This window comes from Aythya marila (genome assembly GCF_965140915.1).
Source record: "Aythya marila genome assembly, chromosome: 6".
Taxonomy (NCBI): domain Eukaryota; kingdom Metazoa; phylum Chordata; class Aves; order Anseriformes; family Anatidae; genus Aythya; species Aythya marila.
The window spans coordinates 21,777,457-21,803,287 of NC_139047.1; the positions used below are offsets into that span (position 1 = coordinate 21,777,457).

A 25,831-nucleotide genomic window follows, 5' to 3' on the forward strand; every position below is an offset into this window, starting at 1 on the left:
GAAGTAATATTCAAGCATAAATGAAATCACATGAGCAGGCTTTTTACTTCCCAGTAGTAAGCAAACTGGCTTTATTCACAAGTAATGTTTGGAAAATATATATTCTACAAATAATTGCATCCATATAAGCCAGTGGTGATATCTGGTTTCAAATAAGAACATTTAATTTTCATTGTTCATTAATCTTTATTTGCTGTTTGATTCATTAATCTATAAAACTAATGGTTACCTTCATCTGAGCAGGAAGGGGGAAATGTAATACCATAACACAATCATTCAATCCTAAGAAATAAAAATTACTCGATAGATGATACAAGCAGTTCATCATCTATTAATATATAGATATTTTGTTGATCAGTCTCAGAACATTACATATCCATATTCAAAAAAAAAAAAAAAATTGAAATAAAATTAGAATTGGAAGTTTGTGTATTTAAAAAAAAAAAAAAAAAAAAAAAGTGGGGAAGGAGTTGATTTTTAGACCAGCTCTGCAGTGAAAACTGAGATGTCAACCTGAGAGGCTGAGAAAGAGGTTTCTATTTAATCTAGGTAATAGAAGTATAAAAAGGAAGCATTAAAAAAAATCATTGGGGGGGGGAGAGCAAAGCAAGACATTCTCTAAATTTTCAAATTTGTTTTGAATACATTAATTGGAATAGAATTGCCCTTGGTATTTTAAATCCAACTACTATAAACTACATTGCAACTACTTTTAAAAAGAAAAAAAATAATAATATTTTGGTGGCTTCTATTTCAGATACTGCATGAAATCTAGCATTCAAAATGTTCATCTGCAAGTTTTTAAATAAATTTATATTTGTAAATTCTCTTTTATCTGTCCAATGCCTCCTTTATCTGCCTCCTATAGTTTGTGCAAATAAAGAATGTAAGCAATACATTGGAAAGAAAGAAACACAAATGACGCATTATCTACCTAAAATTTTTCGCACCCAAACTAGCCCACTCCTACTAAATATTTTTCTCTTAGTTTCCCTGGTATTCATGTGTATAGTGCTGACTGGCTTCCATGGGTGTTTTGCTTATAAATTAACAGCAGAAGAGACCCCTGTGTGGAGACATGACTGACTGTACATAATAGTTCCATAAGTAAAGATAAATTAGACAACTACATTGGTTTGGTGTTGTGATGCTCCATCTGTTCAGATCTGTTTATTTTGCTGAAGGCAAAAAGCAATTTCCACCAGCAAAAGCACGGTAGCTTTTAGAAACAAATTGGAAGACCACAGTGGTAGGCAAAAACAGTGGATTTAACTACCTCTGCAGGACACATACCCAGACACCATACTAATCCTCTCTTAAGCTTCTGATTTAGAAACACCATCTCTCATTGTTTGAATTTAAGTATCATTTTTTTCTATTAGCTTTACATCCTTACTCAAAAATAGCTTTTCTTCAATGTTTCAGCATGACTGGAGAGACTTTTACAGCGCATCTTCTCTTTCATATGCATTTCCCCACTGGAGCAAAGGTCTCCCTGAATTCTACTAAGAACTTTTTTCAGACTTTATTTATGATATTTTCCATTATTTAGGATAACACTGGACAATGAAAAGTCTTCTTAGTGGTTGCCATGACAACAACATTTCAGTTACCAAACCTGAACATATGGCTGGAAGAAAAGGATGTTTCAGGGAGTGCTGCACTGGCTACAGGAAGTCAAGCTAGCCTCATAAGATAGCCTTATAAAACTCCTCCAACCGGTGGAGTGTCCCTAAGCCTGGGGGGACTTCAGCCCTATTAGTACAAAACCTTCTCCCATTTATTTGAGTTCAGAGATTGCTCCAAGACTATTTTCTACATACAAGAATGTATGTTGTTTCAGCTGTCTTCCAGGACAAATATACTGAAGAGTCCAGCACTAGCAATCTTTGAGAAGAGTTTGGCCAAAAAACATTTCAGGAATGTTTCATACAATTATTATCCAAGATAACTTCATCTAAAGATACAAGCAAATCATGGTTTGCATGGGAAGGAAATACCGTGTATTAGAGACTGTAGCTGGAAATAATGAGGTAAGGCTTTGACGCACAAAAACTCTTTCAGGATGAAACTGCGTCTTTTTTAAGTGTGGAGCAGGGGTCCTTGCCCTGTGACTCACTAATCTATAACACAATGACTGTGCATTGCATATGACTTCAGAAAATGCTTCATAGTTATACCTTTCTTACATTATAAGTATAGCAGCTGTCATTTTGGACTGCTACAGCAAGGCTGAACAGGGGATTTATTACAACAGAAACTCTAAAGCTTCAAATAAAAGGTTTGTTTTTAGCCAAGAATTGTAGCAGATTTGTATCTTCAGTGATTCCAACATCTAACACCAATCAAACGCCAGGGGAGTTTTAGGTTAGATGTTAGGAAGAACTTCTTTACTGAAAGGGTTGTTAGGCATTGGAACAGGCTGCCCAGGGAAGTGGTGGAGTCACCATCCCTGGAAGTCTTCAAAAGACGTTTAGATGTAGAGCTTAGGGCTATGGTTTAGTGGGGACTGCTAGCGTTAGGTTAGAGGTTGGACTCGATGATCTTGAGGTCTCTTCCAACCTAGAAATTCTGTGATTCTGTAACTAGTTATATAAGCTTATCTTTATGTAGAGGATTTGATGATTTAATGTGTGGGAAAGGGGATCTGAAGTTGAATTTCTCCAAAATACAGTGCTCTTATGAAAACATTATATCCAATCCTTAAATGTTTGTCAAATGAATATAAATACATTTTCTTTTTCACTCATTAATGCTAAGTTATCTTCTAACTGATGATCAGCACTTACAATTCCCAGCAAGGATTCTGTCAAAAAATATGTTTAGCATGTGGGGACTTCGTGTTTTAGTAGTGAAAACTCTGAAATATTACTGAATTAAATGATTGTCTTGCATTTTTTTGTAATCATCCAACCTTCCCTTGTGATGGAATACCTGAATACATAGCACATTCCTGAAATCAGCATCACAATAAATCTTTCGAATAGCACACACCAAATAATTTCCTGTAGGAAAACTTTTTCTGAGAATACAATTATTGGTTAATTTGAGCTTTTTTTTTTTTTTTTTTTTCTAATTTAACAAAGAGCAGGCAGGAAGAACAATGTCATTTTTTGGTAAAAATAAAATGGAAAAAAATATTTTTGAAAAGTTTGGATCCCATTTGCAAAAGTGAACATGAGCAATAGAACAAATTGTGGGGCATGTCTGCCTGCATAGAAAGAAACTAGCCATGGTGATGTAAGAGGTCCTTCCAAATCTGTTCTAAATGAATTTATCCCAGTTGCAAAGTTTTAATTACATAACAGTACATTTAATTAGAAATATTATAAAATGATTAATTATCTATATTAGTATATATACATGTATTTCTTCGTGCATAAGATGCTTTATCCTGTTGCTTTAATTTTCATTTTGCTTGAAGCAAATGGAAACTTCTTTTATTATTTTTGAATGCAACAAACTCAGTCTTTAGTTTAAAGTCAGCTGATGTCAATGGTATAGAGTTAATAGGAAGCTTGTGTCCTGTTATTAAGTTTTACTAGCCTATTGTAGAATAGTACTGTGTTGAATTTCAACGTCACAGAATCACAGAATCATCTAGGTTGGAAGAAACCTCCAAGATCACTGAGTCCAACCTCTGACCTAACTAACTAACTAACTAACTAACTAACAAGTTCTCCACTAAACCATATCACTAAGCTCTAAATCTAAACATATTTTTAAATACCTCCAAGGATGGTGACTCAACTCCATATTATGTCTATGAACTAAATGTATTGTGACATTTTTATTTCCAGCTATTAGACTACAGACAGGTCAGGTACAATGGATTATTCTTACTACTTAGGTAAAACAGAACCAAAGGTAGAAGGTCTCTATTAGCATCCCAAATAGTACATGCATGTTTGTGCCTGTGACAGTTGCCTATGCCTAACATTCAACATAAAGCTGCATTTGTCTTGACAATGTACTTGATATAACTACAGTTAAATGAATTACTCATTTACAAAGAAATAATGGTGTGTGATGCCAATGTTTAAGAAACCAGTGGGTAAAATTTTGAAAACTTTTCCCTGTACAAAGACAATTCCAAAATTTGAAGAACAAGGGACCACACAGTTGAGTAGGATTGATAAGATTGGTCCTTCCTTGCTTCCCAGACTCACAGCACTCCCTGTCCCCTCCTCTCCTCTCCTCTCCTCTCCTCTCCTCTCCTCTCCTCTCCTCTCCTCTCCTCTCCTCTCCTCTCCTCTCCTCTCCTCTCCTCTCCTCTCCTCTCCTCTCCTCTCCTCTCCTCTCCTCTCCTCTCCTCTCCTCTCCTCTCCTCTCCTCTCCTCTCCTCTCCTCTCCCTCTCCCTCTCCCTCTCCCTCTCCCTCTCCCTCTCCCTCTCCCTCTCCCTCTCCCTCTCCCTCTCCCTCTCCCTCTCCCTCTCCTTCCCATCACCTTTCCCTCTCCTCTCCCTCTCTTCTCCTCATTAGTCTTTAACTGTTGAGATTACTGGAAAACATTTTTTAATGTATCCTGACTAAATTATGCAGACATATCTCAGACATATCTTCCTAAATCCAGAGAAACTACAAAGCCATAGACAAGGGAGTAAGCTACTCCCATTTTCTTTGGCAGAGGCCAGTGACAATAATAAAAAAAACTATTTCACTGTTAGAAAAGAAAGAAAAAGGGAGAAAATGTTGCAGAGAACTACAATAGAGAACTACACAAATGCTAAAGATCACCCTACATTAAAATAGATCTACAGAACATCAGATGTGACAGTGTGAATATTGACTATTTTTATTCAATCATATTAAGCTAACTCAGATAAGGTACTATGACTGAAAAATACATCCGATTCAGACTGTCAACACAAGAATACAGACAACTCTATTGTGAGCATTATATCTGAGTAGCTTTTTAATACCAGTTAATACATCTCACAGGCAGGAAAGAGGCATAATAGGTTTGTTTTCCTGAAGAACAAAGCAGGTTGCCAGATTTTGGGAAATAGTGCTGAATAAAAATGAACTAATAAAATTCAGCATTTGTTACTGCGATTGCCTATGATGGAATAGGTCTTTCATGTTCCAGAATAAAAGTTCAAAGAATTTACACCATTTTCTATTGGGCAATATTGCCAAAAAGAGTTGGCATTTAAGTTATCACAAAGTACATACAGAGACAAGATTTGTCAAAACATTTTGAAATATACGATGATGTCTTTAATGCATGTCAAAGAGATACTGAACTATGACAAATAGTTAAAAAAAACATGGGCTCTGTTTGATATGCTAAAATGATGTACGCATATCTAAATGGATCCTTCTATTAAGCTGATTCTCAGCATGATTGTCAAAACCAAATATAATGTAAAGAGCAGTTATAAAAACGAGTTTTTAAAATAACTAAAAGCCAAGACTTGTTAATAATAAAATCAGAATGCTGGGATCTTCTATTTTTTTCAGTCACATAGATTCCCCATTTAAAAAGTTTTAAATGAAAAAAAAAAGAAAAATAAAAAAAAAAAAAAATTGAATTTTGAGTTAATTTGGAAACTAAGGGCATCATCTTTATTAATTATTTAACATTTCCCTATTCGTAGTTTTGTCTTCTTAGTGTTGACAAGATACAATAACCATATCGGAATGTCTTGTCATTTGCATCCACTTTTCAAGCGTAATTACAAATACTGCTCTATGTCTATTTTAAAAGTGTGCACATGGCATGTTTGACTATTTTTTTTCATCCTCCTTTCTGATTAGAAAGGTCACAGCTGTGTAATAGTGTCTTTTTTCAAGCATCAAGATAGAAACCAGTCGGAAGTTTTAAAATTCTACATTTTCTTCAAGGACAAACAAAGTACATCCAATTGCAAATTCCCTTCTGTGGTATAGAATTTAGACTGCTTATTACATACAAACAGTGAACCAATAATATTAATACATGACATATCAGACTAAAGCTTATGTTTTCTGTAAAACTTGCAAGAAAACTATGTCTTTAAGAGATCAGAGTGCTCCAGGATATCATTTGAATTTTTCAGTGGAAAAAGTAGAAAAATAAAATTTGACTTAAGACTGATTTGCATATGTAAACTAATGATCAGAATAGGAATATATTTATAAGCCTATGTAAAAATAAAATTAAGGGTCAAGTGCTAAAGGAACATACTGGGGTTACATTCCTAAAGAGACCCTCCAGGAGCAATGGTTAACTTCAATATCTCAGTGCTGAGCCCCAGGCCCCAAAGTGAAGGTTCTGCTTGCTTTGTCCCAGCATGATAAAAATCACTATACACCAGACATCAAGAAGAAATGCCTGGCCTACTGCCTTACCCCTTCTAAGGTAATTATCCCTACCAATTTGCCCTGGTCTTACAGTTTTTCCTGCTCTTGCTATCAATATACTGCACTAGATGAACTGTGGTCTGATACCGTATGACTCTTTAACACCATCTTCTTAATGTTCTCTATCTCTGCATCTCTCTTGTAAGTATCCTGTCATAATATTGCATTGTGAATACTTAGGGTCAGATCCTCAACCACATAGCATCTTTTTTTTTGATATTGTATGTAACAAGAAGTAAATCATGCTAGCAGGGTGGCCACAGTAGTCTTTAGAACGTCCTCTTCTACAAGATATTCTTGGATAGCAGCAAAGCCAGGCAAGCACCCATCCATTTTTGTTCAAAACAAAACACATGGACTGATTCAGAGTCATGAATAGCTTGAATAACTTGGGCAGAGTTATTTGCTCAGTTTTGTTTATGAAATTGCTGGGGAATCTGTAACTGACATCAGGAAGTCTCCTTCTAAGTCCTTGATATAACTTCTAGCACTCTAGCAACACAGAGAAAAAAAATATATATATGCAAATTTCATTTTAAAAATAAGATTATTTAGGGGCAGGGTATTACTGAAAATACCTATCATCAAGAACTACAGTAGTCACACATCTCCATTGGCAAAGATATTCGGGAAACATAGGTATTTCTAATTAAGATGTCATTCTCGTTTGGAGGAGGTGGAGCAAAAGATCCTGTCCAGACATATGTTTCTATATTAACCCACTCTTACTGTTGTTTACACAGCATTTACATATTTATTAATGTTGATCTGTAATAAAGATTTTGAGGTGATCAGGCAGGGATTACTTTGAAAACAAATCTTTGTTTTATAAGATCATGAAAATGTTTAAGCAACTGTAAGCATTTTTATTAAAAATGGTGCTAGAATTTGACCATAGCTGTTACATGATTCTCCTTTAATATATGATTAGAACTTTGTACTTTCTCAAACCATTTGAGAACCAACATAAATTATTAATGAAAGAAGGAGCTGCCAAAGAACACAAACACCAGGTTGGATATAGAGGCAAATCCTCAGTCTTTAAAGATGGCCATGCTTGTCAGATGAGTCCCATGAGTTATGTATTTTTAATGAAAATGCAAAATTCTCTTCGGCAAAGTGGAACAAAGTTGATCTGCCCATCCTATTTACAAGTAACATACTTTTTTAATAAAAGAAATTATGCTTGGACAAGAGCTAACATTTTCAGAAAACAGAGCAATCCTTTTAGTAGGCATGTCTGTGTTTTCTGTTTCCTTATCTTTTCCATGTGAGCAAGTGCTTTGTGTATTGTAAATATGTTTTAATTCTTATAAAACATATTATATACACAAACACAGTATAATTTAGAATTGCAGTTGTTTTTTGAACCTATGAAAGAGGTTGACTATTTATTTCTCTCTTTAAATTTATTAAATAATCTTATGATTTATTTTGTATAGAATTATAAGCCATGGATCCAGAGCCAGTCAAATCAAGGTTTATCCATTTGACTCATGACTACCTTGTGCTTCTACTTTGATGTTAATTCCAGACAAAAGACTTCATGCCATAGATGGAAGAGCAAAGATATGAGATAGGTGATTTTACTCAGAAAATTTTTCTATATTACTAAACCAAGTATATCCTGTATCAGCTCACTACTAGAAGTTTTAAAGAGAGACAGGAAATGATAACTATGTAATGAAACTACTCATAGAAATGGAGAATTTCTGAAATTTTGTGTTCCACTCTACCACAGAGCTTTGTATTTCTTCTGGTTTTAGACAGTTATGGAGTTATAACACATTTACAGCAAGCAAACTTAGCACATAGCTCAAGTAAGTCCTAGACGCAAGTACATGTTGCTCTTTACAGTGTAGTAAAACTAAAAAAGATAACATGTTTGGAGTCTTTCTGACAATTAATGATTTTTGCATTTTTCAGTCAGAGAAATGTTACATAGCTGAAGGAGATTGGTGCATTCTTATTTTCTCGAGTCCTTCAAGTAAGAATAAAGTATTTACTTTTCAAAAGAGGAGCAGAAGAAATACAGCCAGGTACAAGCTGCAAATGCTTCACTTGTAGACACGGTATGCCAAAAAGTATACACCCAAGCAGGAATACACTGTTTTGACATAACAAGCAAAATAGGCTTACTTATCTGAATACACCTTCTTCCTAAAACCAGCAAATTTATGTAGCATGAGATGAGGAATGATCACTTTTTGAATAACATTTACCACATCTAGTTTCAATAACTGAAACCTTTCACTTCAATCAGCAGGATAGACAGACTAAGAACCTGGAGTTCTTTTATGAAGTTCTGTCTGTTAAAATGCTATATATAGGTCTGATTATTGAGGAGTAAAGGTCAGGCTTTGAACTACCTTCTGGCTTTTCTCCCAGAGCTAAAAATATAACCTACCCCAAGTGACAGAAAAGATTTTCAGTCGTGATACTCATTTATCTCCTGTAAGCCTGTGATATTTTCTTCGAGTCAATAAATCTATTTTTAGTATTCTAACTGTAGAGAACAAAGTTTACATTGTTTCCTGGAAAATAATTGCATTTAAATGCTTAAATAAAATTAGTGATGAAATATATTTGAGCTACCATAAAGATTATACATATACAAGAACATGAGCGTATTTCTGTGCAGAAGGACTAGCTTTGTTTAGAATTACAGGTAATTTAGAATATGGCACTGTGACTCTAATGACACTTGGGTACTTTTACAGTTCTTGACAAATTCACAACAGCTAATACTGTGTTACTGTCTACCCCTTGCCTTGCAGCAACTGCTGCTAGCAAATATTTTAATGTAGAAGATAAAGTGCAAAATAAACAAATAAACTTTTTTTTTTTTAATTTACCAATATTGTTTGTGACAGATTTGTTAGTAATTTAGATGGAAAAAAATTCTCAAGTACTGTACTACCTCTCCTGTTCACATATTTTTTAAAAATCTATGTATTCTGTAGGTATGATTATCTGACCAAGAAATCATTTTTAAACTAAAAAGACCAATTTAAAAAAAATAATCTTGAGATGTGACTAACAGTTTAAAATATACTATTCTGAGGGAAAATAAATCTAACAAATTTGCTTTAATTTTTCATATTCCAAAATTTCTAACTTTACCCCCTTTAGAGACCCCAAAAATCTTGGGCTTCATGCCAGGGTATCTTACAGTTCTGCAGACTGAGTGCTCACTCTAAGCCTCAAGAAGGAAATGTACAATTGCTTGTTGTGCTGCAGGGGAATTAATCTGTTAGTAGTACGCATGAGGAGTAGCTCACTTCTACTTATTCTATGTCAATTCTAAGTGGTGCCATGGCTTTAGCTACTCTTATCCTCCTATTTATAGAAAGGGAAGCTGTGGACCTACAGAGACTGTCCTCATAATCATATATAGCCTGTAGCTTCTAAATAACAGTAGATTTTCTTTGGCACCCCAAAGACTGTACAGATGAATAGAATTTTCTTTCACAAGTTTTGAATTCTTTTCATTTTTTTAATCAAATCATTACAGCAGAAGAGAATACTCCAGCCTGAACAGCAGAGATATTGCCTAATGCAATGCAGATACATTTAATCATCATTGACACACTGATGAGGAGGTAGATGGAAATAACCATTGCCTTACTATTAATACCACAGTGAAGGTTAAAAATAATTCCTTCACTTGATAAAAAGCGTTGGAAGAGATGGGAAAGCTGAATGAAAGACAGATTTTAGTAGGGAAATCAGTTACAAGAGTAATATGAAACTTGGAAGAACTTTCTACGCCATCAAGTCCCTCTTGCTGCTGTTGTAGGGAATCAAATATTTACTAAACTTCTAAAGTTCCACACAATTAGGGGTTTTGGACCAATTGCTTGAAAGTCTGTTTCAGAACTTGATTATTTTAATCATTATGAATCTTTACCTAATCTCCATCTGAGATGTGTACTTGAGATATTAATAGTGATTTCTGCTGCAGCTGGTTTGACTTTGGCTCAAATGTTTCTTAACTCATTCTCTTGTGTTTCTGTACATGACTTGTTTGCCCTCTTAACCTTCAGCTTGCAAGGCTACTTATCAGTCTTTCTTTACAAGATATGCTTATAATATTCTTGGCTACCCTTCTCTGCACCTATGCTGATTTCAGTTTAATCTTCTTGAACTTGAGTGACCAGAGTTGTACATAGTATTTCAGATAAAGCGTCACCAGTGTCTTGTGAAGTAGCACTTATATGTACCTCAAAAATGCATTTTAGTATCTTTCTTCTTATGCATCTTGTTTCCTAAAATTTAACTTACCTAATAGATATGAGTATCATCATCATCAATTTACGAGGGAAGATATTTCTCATTCCAAAGGACCTGAGCAAAACTTTATGGATCTAAAAGTTGTTCCAAGGTTATGAAATCCACTTCCAAACACCACTTATTCCTTAGGTCGGGGTAATATCAGTGAACATTTGGGAATCATTTTCCAGTGCCATTTAGATCTCCATTTAATTGAGGTTTTAGTAATTGTAGCACCCCTCTTTACACTGTAGTATCTACTTCACTGATCAATGCACGAAACTTCATAAATGTAGATAAGGTATTTTCCAGACATTTTGTAATTAGCATTGCATGATGAGCTACCATAATTGCTTGCCTGACAGCACAGTTTCTCATCATTTATAAAGTCTTGATACATAATGCATGTCCTGTAATGCATTTCAACCAGTCTGTACCTATCACAGTCAATCATCTTTGAACAGCATCACAGTATGAGCTGTAAATGTTCCGTTTTCAAAATCTGCTGTACTACAGTAAGTAGCGTTGTTTCAGGCTTGCATAAACCCAACAGGATTTCATTGAATAATTTGTGTGTCCCTGTTAGGTTTCCTTTACAGGGAAAGCAAGCAAAGTTTAATTCAAAATACATACTTTTCTTCTGTTAGTAAAACATGATTAATGTTAATAGCTTTGTTAGAAAGTGAAAGTTTTATACTTGCCTAGAAACCTGTCAAGTTCAGGTTTTTAATTGAATATTATCATTTAAGGAAAAATCAGCACTGCCTTGAACAAAACAAAGGTAATCATATTGTAGGTGCAAACTCATTCACGAAGGCAAATTTTGAGCTTGAGATTTCTCTTGTTTCATACTGCCAAAGAAATGACTGGTGCTGGCAAAATAATTGACCCTGTTTAATCTATTTAATAAGGTATTTAGGACTATTTCTGAAAATGAATTTTTAACTATAAATAGCTTGTCACTGATGTTGAAAGAAAAAGAAAGTCTTGTTCTCATTCTGCTTCAAGTGTTCATTCTTGACCCCATGTTACACCCTTAAACAAAAGGGTACGTGTCTCCATAGTGCTCTGAAGATGGGGGGGGGGGGGGGGGGTAGTTAATACAAGACAGAAAAAAAACTGTTTAATTTTAGTTCAGTATGGTTTCACATAGCCGTAAAATTATCTGTAAACACACAAAGGAAGGGGTTGCAAACAGTGAAAACCAGCAGTTCAAGATGAGGCACGACTGCTTCTGTTCACAAAAATATTGGCATATGCTGATGAAAAGTTTCTGCAAAACTTTAGCTTTGGTTGCACTGCCTCAAACTGCTGTTCATACAGATAAAGTCTGCTCTTTGAAATTGCTAACTGTAAAGCAGACAAAAACCTGATTTATGGAAAATCTCTTAGTAATGAAAATGCTTCTGAAGATGAGAAACTGTATTAATTGCCATCAATTTCTAAGCAAGTACTCATATATAATAATGGTAATTATAGAAAGCAATGCTTATTTTAAAAGTTTTTATCATTATCATTATCGTTATTTATCATTAACAAAAACCTTACAAATGCACACAACTGGCATATTTCACCAAATCTAATTCCTTCCCTGACAAATATTGTGTGTGACAACTATCATATACTAACCACCAGAAAGAGTGTGTGGTACCCATTTCTTTGCTGCAAGACTAACTCATGTTCTGAGAAGCAGTAGCCTGAGGAATTCAATATTTACTGTCCTAGCACAAAGGAAACAGTCAGTCAAATACTTTCATGCTGTTTGTCCCTGGAAAACATATACAACCTTTTTCTCATTATTAGAAATGGTAGGGACAGAAATTCCAGTCAGGGCTCTGAATGTTTGGAATGTAGACTTATTTGAAAAAAATAAAAAATAAAAAAAAAATTAAAAAAAAAAAAAGAAGAAGAAAAAAAATAATCAAGCTGTAAAACTTATACTTTCTAGCAATAAAAGTCTCCCTCAAAAATTGTATCTGTTCAAACTTTTTCTTGCTCTTTTTTTTTTTTTTTGTATTTTTTGTATGTTCCTCACCCAAGCAGAAAATTTCTCATCATGGACCCACAGCACCCACCTGCCATCAGAGTGCCATCAGCTTTATGATCTGATTTTAAAGGATATGGAAAGGAAATTTTCCTCAGTGAAACTGGCAAAGCAAGTGTGTTCTAGATATATAACTATAAACGATTACAGTGAGTGTTAGGTACCAAATTACCTAAATAGGTCTATGAATCTGAGCTTTATATGAGAAAAGTCACAACTGTTGTGACTTGTTTTTTGAAATGTTTTTTTTTTCATCTCTTTATCCTACACTTTTAATTTTTAGCACTTTACAAGGTGAAAACACCCTTGGAAAAAAAAATAAAAATAATAATAAAAAAAAGGACTTGATCAAACATTCAAATATTTGCTGCTGTATTTAAAATTTCTCAAACTTGTACTGAAACTAACACTTCTGGAAATCTTTTATATGAAGCCATAAATCATTTCAACTCAGTATGCCAGGATTTCACATACAGTGATACCTTACCATACTTGATAACTAAATTTGATAACTGAGTATCCCAATGCTTTGTCAGTATAAGTGCATGTGCATATAGGCAACCTGAAATTTCCTTCCTCCATTCACTTTCACCAGCCTGCCTACTCCTGAATGGCTGCAATTTGTACTGGCAGACCCTGGGTACTGGATTCCCTTTCCTTCTTTTATTAATCTGTATCTAGAATCTTATTTCTGATTTTACACGTAACAAGGGAGACAAACAGGATATCTAAGAGTGGTCTTGGAGTTTCACAGTTTTGACCAATGGCAAAATCTGTTTTAAAGAATGTAAAAATGGCACTGAATGAAAAAAAAAAAAAAAAAAAAAAAAAAAAAAAAAAGTAAATCTAGGCTATGCTGTGGTGGGAACATCACAGGACAAAAGTCATAATAAAAATGAAATCCTTAAAGTCTCGGTTTCTGCATGTCAGTCTTCCAAACTGACATTTCTTTCTCTCCCAACATCAGTTTCAGCAATGGCTCCCTCAATCATCAATTTTTCTGTGAAAATTTCCCACCAACCTAGCACCTACTTAGCTTTAGCTGATGTAGCAATTGTAGCCATAGGGTTTCTCATTTTGCTGTACAGGGCAGTTCTGAGCACTGAGATAAATTACAGTGATAATATGCAGGCTGCTGTTCTTCAGTGGCATCTAACTGATGGAGCTGCTCCAGCACTAGAGTGAAGGTTAAACAGAAAAAATTTAGACTGTGACTTTATTCTTTCTTGCGCAATATCTACTATATGTATTTTGACATAAGACTTAACGTCTTTTAGTTGGTTGTTTTTTTTTCATTATCTTTCATTCAACATGAGAATAAATGCTCTTGCCCTTCTTTTATACAGCATTTAAATAAAATAAAGTCAATTTATATTAATCTTCTTGTGGCAAACTCCTGTGTTAGTTTCTTCAGTATTGTGCTGTGCTTCCTAAGCCTCTTCTGCCAAGCAATTCTGTAACTGCTTGCTGTTGAAAATAGTTCTAGTTTTATTTGAAGATACCCAATATTCTGTATATTAAATTAAGTAATCTTGTGGTTAATAACAGCTCATTACAATAGCCTGTGCAACTGGAATACATTGAAGGAAGTCTATTGAAAATATGACATTTAATTTGTTAGCCCAATCTGTGAGTATGTGTTTTCACTGAATACTATACACTAACAGGCAGGAACAGCTATAAATACATAGCAGCAGTTTGGTGTCTAATTTTCTTCAACTTCTGGAGTAAAATAATTGATAATTAGATTTCTAATTGTCATTTCTGTCATTTAAAACCTCCTCCAGTATGCCTTTGGGGTAGTATTTAGATAGCAGGGTAGGTGTGAAGGTGGATAGAGACAGGCAAATGTTAAAAGGGATTTCCTTCCTTGTCATTCAGCACCAATGGTTTCTGAATAGTTACATGCAGAGTCTGAAAGGATTACAAATTCCATTTAATCTACTAACATTACCATTTTTTAAAAAACTCTTCTAGTGTTGCTCTCTTTCTGTACAGGCTTTTACAGTAAATGAATATGTAAAATGAGTCAGAAATATTTCATATAATGTATAAAGCATTTTTTAAAAGCAGATGTTATTAGATCCAGGCAGCTAATCAGGCTGGTGTTAAAAATCTTTTAAAAAAATATTGCACTATCTATCTGGCTGGCTACACTTCCACTATGATCAATATTTTAGAGGCTAACAGTGATTGGTGAAAGGTATTTGTATATTTTAATCATAGTATAAAACTAAACATTTACCAAACAGCTATCACTTGCTCAAATATAGTAAATGAAGACAGTTAATGCAAATATATACTTACAGAGAAGCATACATTGGGAGGTTATTCCTGTATGTACAAAACTGAACAAGGATAATTATGTCTGCCATACAAATCACCGTGTAATGCAAGTTTTTCATTGAGTTACTGTAGGTCTGAGCTCTTGTATTTGTAGACAAATCAACTAACACCAACCATGAATCTTTTTCCACATAAAGCTACATTTTGGCATTATTCCTCTTACACTCTAGGCTATTTAAATTTGTGCCCTAGTCAGGAACTCTGTCTTTACCCAGACTACATGTTGAACCAAAGAGTTCCTATGCTGATCTATGGAAGCCAGAGCACTGGGAGGGAGGGAGGACAAGCTACTGCATGTGTGGGTCTCATCCTAAAAGACAGGATTAGGATGAACAAGATAAATATCTGCCTAGGAAGGCAACGGCAACCCCAAATACATTTCAGACATATTTCCAAGCCAACTTCTGATATGGTTTAAATGTCTAGAGTTCAAGAGAAGCTGAACTGCATGTTCTGGTTTATAGTGCAGTTAAAGAGAGACAAATCTACCCTACATGATGGTGTGTCTGCGCCATGTCTCACATTTCAGAAGGGCTGCAACAAAGCACTAATGAATCAGCATAAGGATGGCAGGCAGCTCCTCTTCCACAACTGTTATCTTTTGGAGAAAATCTGGTCAGTTCCTGAGCGGTAGAAAGCATATACCCTTATTTCTCTTGCTAAGCACTCGGCCTAGCTCACAGAAGTCATGTCTGTTTGCTTCTGACACTTTAAAGGAATACCTGAGACACGAAGCAATGTCAAAACCATCCAACAGAAGTATTTTGATAAGTACTTTTGATAAGTACTTTACATTTCAAAGTAAAATCATTTAGCACAAAATAAATAAATAAATAAATAAATCATTAGTTTATCAGCAACAGGAAGAGTCTATAATACTGGAGTGAAATTGGGCAGAACCCTACAAATAAATAAAATTGTACTTGGTAACTGTGACTGGAAGCACTGTTTCACAAATGATGTGTTGTGACTTTACCAAACCATCCTTTCCCATATCTGTCTGCTGTTAAACACAGAAGAGCAGTAAGCAGCTGGAAACAAAGCAGACTTTTATAACCTCTGACCAGTCAAGCAGATTACCCTTAACTATCATGATTATATATATATATATATATATAAAACCAACCAACCAAACAAACAAAAACATTAGTGTAAGCAGGAAAAAAATATTGGTATATTCAGTCTAAATTCCTTCCCATTTCCAAACAAGACTGTTAAATGGCAAAGGCAAACAGCTGATGAAGGGTTAAACAGAATTAAAGGAAGGCAATATACAGTCACATATGCTTATATATATTCAGCTCAAACCATCTGCTGTTCATATGTGGAAGCTGCTAAATCTGATATTACGTCACAGCAGAAATTCATGCAGGCAGGATATTGACTGTTTAAGACCAACGTGTTAGAAGAGGGTCAAGCTGTGTAACAAATAAGTAGAAACTAATCCATGGAATATTTAAGAATTTAAGACAACAGAAGGATGTCAGCTGACTTTACCAGCTAACTGGTAACTCACTTTGCCAGTTAACAACTGGTCACTGAATGGTAATTATTCAACTGTAATGAGATTATATGTTCAGGCAAATCTCCTGGGGTAACTATACCCTTCACAAAAACATCATTTCTAATGAATTTCTAGGATTTAGAAATACTATGAGCTCTTTCAACTGAGGTGATATTTTATCTTTCCAAATTATCTATGCAAGTAGTAGGGATGTAATTTAAAGCTTTTGCTACTACCTTTTACTTTGTATCAGCACATGTAGGATTTTGAGGGGCTAGGCACTGTTATTAGTTTTATGAGTATTTTATTTTATGGCATGACCCTAACTTTTCTGAGGACTAGTATATACTTTTATTCTAAAATACTCTCTCCTCTCAAGGTTTAGGACTTATTCTGACAGCTAAAGAAAATATCTTGAACTTCATCTCATCTAACAGAAGAGACAATTGATTAGGTCAACTGATTTAAAAAATAATTTTAATTTCCTTGTTCAGTAGCATGGAAATGGTCCAGAGGCTAAGTTAATTTGCCTGTGCCACCATTGTTGGTCTTTAGTAGCATGACCAGTTTTCTCACATTGGCAGAAAACACAGGTGCTACGCTGTCCCTTAGGAAATATTCTGTCCATATAAGGAAAAATTTCAGTGTATCTTGACTGCTTAGAACTGTCTACTTGTGCTTCCTGAGGGTGCAAAAAGCATTGGATAAAGCTGAACATTTCCAGTAGATGAGAATTGCAAAGGAAAAATAAGAAATAATGATACATTAAATAGTGCTGGATGGTGTACAACAGCCTTGTGTGATTCTGAAAGGGAATGCATATAGTTACTCTTTTTTACCCCACGACAATCACAGACTTGCAGTATTATGCTGTAATACAGGCACAAAAGTCTGACTAGTTCAGGACCAGAAGGAGTTATATATACTTGAATGTTTACTATGAAAATGTAAATTTGTCCTTTTCTGCATTAGCTACCTTGCCAGCTCTCTCAAAATTAGGTACATGTCTAAACCATTTCAAGGGTACATTTTCGCTTCACACCCACAGAGTTCTAAGAAACTAGAAAGAGCTCTGCTTCTGCCTTGTGAAAAGAAATATGCATCAGATTATACGAGTCCAAAGCATTCTAGCTGCAAACTGGAACAGAGCCAGTATACTGGACTGTAGCTCTGACAATAACACTTTATTTATAACTGAAAAACAGCAATACTGGCTCTTTGTGGGGGTGGGAAATAAAAAAAATAAAAAATAAAAAAAAATAAAAAGCATGAACTTTGCTCCAGAGAATAGGATAGGATATTGTAAAAACCGTTTAGCAAAGTATTGTATTCCTATCTTCACTTCTCTACTTTCTAGAGTATTACATCAAGACATAACCCATGTGACATTTCTGCAGGGACAGGTCTGAAGATCACAGTCTAACAAAAAATTATACCTCAAGTGTTAAGACTATTCTCAGCATTTCTGAACATTAACAGCACTGTATATCAGAAGAATAGGGCTGCTTGATTGGATTTGTCTGTATATAAAAGCTTTATCAAATAATACAGTATTGGATAGACAATTTCACTAATAAATTATGAGATGCTGCAGAATGCTTTAGCAGTAAACATGACATCCAAACCAAAGTTTATATATTCCAGTTTAAGAGTATTTAATTATTTTTTAAATTATTATTTTTTAAAAATAATTTATTTTTGGATAAAGTATCTGATAGTGATTTTGTAAAATATATTATTATAAACACTTCTACTATATTTGATTAAAAAAATATTTATAAATAATCTTTTTAGACTGTACAAGCAATACAGATCCTGATTTTCTAATTTACAGGTTTCTAAAACTAGAGTTTGGTTCATACCACCTGTTTACAAACTTCAGCATTTTATGGTATCCTTTCAACTGTAAGTGTATTCCAACAGTGTAGATCAGGTAGAAAAAATGGAAATAATGAACCTTTTTTTTCCCAAAAATCAATGTTGTTTCAGCCTACACTGTGGGCAGCACATAGTACTTTTTGTCTTTGGTTTCAATTGTTAAATACCATTGTGTTTACACACTCCTGTCAAGTCAGTCAGGTAAAAAGAATAAAAATAAACTCATGCCAATATCTACCTGTGAGCCTCTGGTAGCTTGCACTGTTTAGGGCATCTTTTTTTTTTTAAAGAAAAAAGAATTCAACTGCAGCCTGAAGTTGCACGTCTGCAGTGTCACTGACATGAGCAGTACTTCAGTCATTGTTAAAGCTTGGCATGGACTAGTGCTTCATATAGCACTTACAGTGGACAAGAAATACATATTTTAAATTGTAACAACATTTACAGAGTAACATGAACTGAGCTTTGCACCCATCCATCATTAAAGTCAGCAAATGACAGAATTTGTTAAAACTAGAATCTTCCATTTGAAGGCCCTGTATGGAAATTTTCCTTTATCTAATAAAAGTACTCTAGACAAAGCTAACTCATTATGCTCCAGATTACTACTGCCAATCTTAGTGTGCCAAAGAAAAACAGACAGATCCATTAAGGACAAGGAAAGCATCCGATCTCTGCCAGGGGCTCAGTGCTGCTTTCATCCTACTTCACTGTGGGCATTCTTTGCAAACATGCTAATAATTGCTCAACACCTACCACAGTGCATGTCCTGAACAGCATGTGCACCATGGTAAGGATGGTTTCCTGAACCTTATGGTAGGATTTAGTTATAGACACTTTTCCCTGCAGAAGATTATTATTTATATATATGATTGTTCTTGAGTCTTGTGAGACTTATTTACATACTTCACAAAACAAATAAACAATCTTGTTTTCAATAACTGGAATAAGACTCAGTTTCCACCTAAGGAATCTAAGTAGAATATAAGAAGAACACTTTGTTAAAAGTGGCTTTTACTAAGTTGGGTTAATAAGAATTAACCCAACTGCTAAAATGACCTTCGCATTCTTCTGAAGTGTATTGTTACCACATAAGTGAGAACTCTGCAAAAGCAACTCTGCAGAGACAAAAGCAGAGCCCCTTGGCCAGAACTTTGCTAGCCTTGTGAAAGAGGGTCTAAGGATTTGTTTACACAATCACTATAGTTTAATGCTAAAATCTGCCTACATTTTCCCTTCTGTGAGTATAAAAGTCATCCTTGCCCAGCCATTCAAAACTTAGAGGTCTCATGTTAAGCCTCTGTACAGATGTGAATTTATTTTATGATTTCTACTGTTATGACTGAGAAGAATTTCATGCTAATAGTCGTGTTTGGGTCCTGAGTAGAGAATATAAAAAGAAAAATCTGCCATGAGGCAATTAAAGGCCTCTGTGATAAACCATGAAAAAAGAACAATAACATAACACAGTCTAATGTACCAACAATTAAAAACTTGTCATTAAACAAGAAAAATATTATTTAAAAATGTAATTTAACAACAAGTGAGCATCAGCAAGTGTCCAAGTAAGGATTTTAATACATATTTTCTAACAGTGTAAAGAAAGCCTCATGAGTAAATAATATCCTTTTCAGATTCTGTAGAGAGGAATAACTATGAAGATATTGCTGTGGTCTACTGTACCACTCCTCAGATACTTCCCTAGTGGGATTTTATGTTTTTTTCTTTAAACAAGGAAAAAAAATCAAGCTACAAAATGGTTTGTTAATAATAATAATTATAATAATAATAATAATAATAATAATAATAATAATAATAATAATAATAATAATTTGCAACAGCACATTCCAGATAGGCATAAAAATTGAGAGCTGGATATGCTAGTATGCTAACATGACTCCTGGATAGAGTCCTAGTTGGATCTAGACTGACTTTCAATCTTATTTTTCAGACACACTTTAATCTTGGTTAATGTTTACAGTTTTAGGCAACAGGCTTTGGCAAAGAAGAGAGGGGAATTTCCTTTCCTTCCACTGACGTTTAGAGACATCTCAATCTGGAATGATAGCTAGATTTTGCTTTAAGCCTGAAAACTGCTTGCAGAAAATATACTATTCCTGCTTTATTCCTTATGTTGGATTATTTTCTGCTTCCACCCACCACTTCAGTTCCCTTTGCAGTTATGGTTCTTTGAGGTTAGCCTCCCCTTTTCTTGGGTGTCAAATGTCAACATTGGCATGAGAGGGCAAGTCCATTGTAGTAACAGCAGATGATTATGCAGAACTCACAACTTGCCTGAATACAGGAACAATAATATCACACAACTTCAAAAGTACACGGACAAAGTGCACTCTTTGAAGTAAAGATCATTTGTTCCTTCCAAAGGGTATACACTCATTCTAGAATCATACTGCAGTTGAGTTGAGTCTGCCTGACTTCAGAGTTGCCCAGGAAAACAGAACAACCTGGGAGCATTACAGACAGAGTACTTTCACCCTCACCAAAACTGTTTCCCTAACTGAGGTATGTGAATTTGGATACATTACTTAGAACTATATAGAACAGGTACAATCTATTATAATCAGTATTTTGTAACTAGTCTCAGATATGCAAAGTTAATAAACCTGAAAGAAGCTCAAAAGCACAGTGCACCACTGAAACAAGGTCTATGTAATGCAAGCTGATTTAAAGCTGTTTGGAGATGAGAAATTTAATATTTTGAATATTTTGACTGTTAATAACGAAATAACAAAACGATAGTTCACCATTAAGAAGAAGTGAAATCAAATCAATGCAGATGGAGTTATTTTAGCTTTCTCAGCCATTTGACATTTGTTTTGAAACATTTCTACAGTACTTTGTCTATTCTTAGAATTACTTACTTATAAGCTACCATGGGAGATGCAGCATGGCCAGAGAATTCAGCAAATACAAGGAGAGTATAGTATAAATGAGCAACAACTCACAACTGGCATTGTGGCAGTTTAATATTTCCTATGTGAAAGATTGAGTATTTACATATAATAATAATAATAATAATAATAATAATAATAATAATAATAAAATATGTGCATTATTTACTCTTTTTATTCAGTTCTTTTTTCCAAGAAAAAGGCAAAAATTCTCCCCAGATAACTTGATGGAAATTCTGTGTTAGTTAAAACTTTCTGTGTAACAATTTTTCAACCAGTCCCTAGTTCAATTTAGAACGTTAAATGTCAAATACAAAGGAATTGTGAAAGTAATTTTGAAAATGCACAATATGGGTGTGAAAGCATCTCTCACATTTGTGCATACTAAGAACAACTCATTCAAGATCTGTGTTAGTGAAAAGAAAATCAACTTCATCTTCTGGACACTGAAATTCATTTGAAAAGACCTTGAACTGAATTCAATTTTCTGCAGCACAGAGGGTAGCAGACTTGTTTTGATATCTCTTTGCCCAGGGGTACAAAGCTGGATTTGCTTCTAAGTTAAGGGAACACCACAGTTTCCTTATACCCAGATTTACATGGAATACGATATCTCCCATAAAGATAAGAAAAACAGTCAGAGCTAGTATATATAGGTGTATGATAAAATTCAGGTACTCTCTGACCAACATGACACAATGAAATTTGGGGTGGATCTAGCTGTGACACTGATTCAGAGAGTATGTCTCACAGGGCTGTGCTACTGCAACAAAAAGGTGGAGGGCTTCTGCTACCATTCTCTGCCTCTCTCAAAGTCAATGTCTTATTGTAAGTAGAATAGAAATATGAGGGGAGAACTCCTAATAAGTTGTTTGTTTGTTTTTTAAGTAAAAAAAAATCAGGGCAGGAGTTCATATTCGACGTCAAATCACATGCTTGTACGGATGGATTTTTTTCCTAAAAATTTATTCCATTTTACTTAATTTCTTTTATATACTAGGGAATTAGCAACTATCTCAGTTCTTCCACTGTCATTTCAGGTATCTAGACAAAGCATACTAATTTCACTGTAGTGTCCAAGCAATATGAAGATTAAGTAATACGCAAATCACACATAAATGACAATATTCAGCAGGACACCTGAGCTGCTAAGCTAGTCAACGGGACCTCTCACAAGCTAAAAATTGTCATCTACTTAAGTGCCCAGTTGAATCTTAGCCAATAGGCTTCATTATACTCTTTATGGGTTTTATCATTTTGACCTTTACTGCACAGTAAATTTTGCCCTTCTTGTGGTATTTATGACTGGTTCTGTGCCATACTTGCAAAGGAGATTACCACAGATTTAACAACTGCAATTATAAAAGGATGAGCTTACAATGGACTGTAGTGGTTGCACTTCACCGAATAATGCGTAGCGTATGTATTAAAGTAATGATTCTCTTTAAATAAATGGACCATTTTTAAATTTGTAGCATTAACATCAAAAGTAACATGAATAAAATGCAATTTTCACATTTTAGTTTTCTGAAGTGTAACACCATCAGCCTATAAAATCTGTCAGTCTCATTAAGTCTTTCACAAAAATAATATCACTCAGCCATTTAAGAAAATGAACGTGGAGTTTTACTGTGATGATTCATTTTCCCATCTACCAAACTTACTGTTGTAATGAAGCTACATTGTGAAGTTTTGACTGTTATTTCCTGCATTCATGTTTCTTAATGTTATCTTACTATACTTCACTTTTTACTTGCTATACATGACCTGCATATCATGAATGAAATATTTGAGAAACTGTATAGAGTATTCAACTATTGCCTAAAAGGACAAGTTTCCCTAAAATGCATCTACAATCTGCAGAGAGACAGAAAACTCAGAACAACACCTGAAGTTTCATCGGCAGTCTGTTGCCAGAAATGCCCACTTGTCTTATTTTCCTAAATAACTGGTAGATTCTACCCAAAACCACCATAAAATTATAGATTTGGTATAAAATAGCCAATATGAAAAATCAAGCTGAATAGCTCAAGCTTAAAAAATAAAAAATAAAATAAAATAACAATACAGTTTTACAGAAGAGGTGTCAGACAATTTTGACCATTGATGACAATATTTCATGTATAGAATACTCATGCTTGTACATACATGTATGTGTGAGCTGCATATATTTTCTGTATATATAAACTTCAGAAACTGTACAGTTAAGATACCAAAGCATTTAAATTCACCAATTTACAAGTCAGCTAACTACATATAAGTCATGTATCCATACTTAGAAAGTTCCATAGAAGCAACAAATCTAAAATGAAATGTTTGGATAATACTAATAAGACACAAGTTGCTCAGTTGCTGAGGGTCATCAATTTACAAACTTGAAAGATAATCAATGCCTAGAGTTATTAAGCTTCAAAATCAACAAGGTTTGACTGCAGCAAATAGACTATTATGAGAGAAATACACTGTGACATATTTGACAGGGTTCTGCTAAAGGATATTTTCAAGACTGGATACATGATGACTTAGCATCAACCCTTTTTATTCTTGATTAGCCAGAGTTCCATTGCAGCTCAGGCCGTACAATCAGAGCAAGATTGTAAGTGGAGTTCATTTTCCATATAAATACCTAAATAAATGATGAAAGTTGTATTAAGAACAAAAATAGTGAACATGTAGTTTGACAAGAGTGGGCTGTGACTATAACCACTGCATTATTTTGAATTATGAATTCCATTTTGCACTATGCCTGAAGCAGGTTATTTCTCAAACAGGTTATTAGAACACATTTGAAACAGATGCCCAAGAAAGACAGATTGACTGTTACAGAAACTTGGATCCTAGTTCACTGAAGTATTAGGTTTGTCTACATAAAGTTCATGGGTGAGGTAAATATGCCAGAGCCTTCAAGAGGAGTCCATGAGCACAGTCTTTCTCTGAGCAGCAAACGAATTTTCATCTTTCAGGTAACATTAAGAGACATCTTTTTAGGAGTAATTTGGTCGATTTTCAAAAGGCTTTAATTGTTCTGTAACTTACTGTGTTCTAGAAATTACTCTACAAAACTATATTTCTTCCTTCCCTATGTTGTCCCCAAGTGTTAAATAAGAAGCCAAGAGTGATTTTCCATGAGCTGCTAAGGGATCTACAGTCTAATAGAAGCTCTGAGAAAGAATACATAAGTGATAGGAGAGAAATGCAGCACGCGAGCATCTTTGGATTGGGCAGAGCACAAGTCACTAGCTGGAGGGTCTGCAGTGACAAAATTTTGGAATCAACCATTTTGATGAAGTGGATAGAGTCTGGATGTCATCTCTGTAGACTCTGAACTAGATGCCATCCAGAAGCAGTTGATAACAGAAGATCAGTTTTATTCAGCTATTTAGTCAATAATTGTGTTCACTTGAAAAGCAAAACTGGCAAAATAAAATCATGCAAGACAAGCTGAAATACTATGTGAGGACCTTCAAAAATCCAGCCTTCTAGTTAGGATACCTTTCCAACCCTCACACAACTAGTTTGGTGTTTGTAATGGTATGCCTCATTATCATTATTCAGCGTTGATCCTTTTTTGTAGTATTTGAACTTCTCCCTAACAACAAGCAATGTTTTGCTATTAAACTGTTCAGATTTACATGCTCGGCTTAGAAATCTGATTCACTCCATGGAATTGCTTACCATTCTTCTAGCCCCTACCTAAAGATGTTCTGAATCGCACTTAGATTATTTGCCTGAAGTGAATTGGGCAAATACATTCTATCCTGACCATTTTAAACAGGAGGGTTACACCACACACACACACATCCACACAGACAAGAAGTCACATGAAGTATTAAGTAAGCATTCAGTCCCCAGCCATGTCCTAGGGCAGGAGTCCAGTGACTTGTGGGAGGGCACCATGCCAACCCAACAGATGGACATACATATGGGTAGTCAGGACATCATGTGAAGCCATCAAGTATGGATACTAAGGGCATGATTCCAACCTAAGAACATGAGCTTTCTGTGAAGGTTGAGATGTTAAGCTGGATTTACTTTCAAAAATAAAGAATAAATTCCACTTCCATGTCCGGTAACAGTTATGTTCTTAGTTAATCAGGTGGAGTTGGTAGTAGCTAAAGAGAGTTATGATTATGAGGTAGAGTTTTAATGTTTCACAGGGCAGATGTCATGCACAAAAAAAAAAATGTATTATTTGGGGGGATATCTAGTTAGTGATAATGACTTTGCACTGGCAGCAATGCTTTGACCCTGCATCACCATCTGGTCTGTGACTTTTCCCAGCAGGAGAGGAAAAAGCTATTTGAGCAGCAGATGCAGTCCAGATAGCCAAATGCATTCTCCAGCATCCATTACTGCAAGGATTAGAGCTGGAAACTGCTGCCCTTTCCTAATGAGGAGTGAATGAGAAAGGAGGAACAACAGCTCCAGACAACTTGCCCATGAGAGTACTGATCTAGCATTGCTGATGCAACTAAGAGAAGTAGAAGCATGCACATCCTACAGCCTTCTGAGGCTATGTCCATCAGCAGG

The 25,831-nt window shown here is 34.8% G+C and overlaps 1 protein-coding gene across 5 annotated transcripts in view; it reads left to right on the forward strand.

Annotated features, from left to right (window-relative positions):
• The window catches only part of KCNH7 (potassium voltage-gated channel subfamily H member 7), a 220,385-nt gene that overhangs the window by 90,166 nt on the left and 104,388 nt on the right, over positions 1-25,831 (forward strand). The window contains exon 1 of one of the 5 annotated variants that reach the window (XM_082763784.1): positions 24,198-24,264. The exons of the other annotated variants lie outside the window; for them this stretch is intronic. The gene's annotated coding sequence lies outside the window, so the exon portion shown is untranslated. Of the gene's footprint in view, positions 1-24,197; positions 24,265-25,831 lie in introns of those variants that run through there. 5 annotated transcript variants of the gene reach the window in all.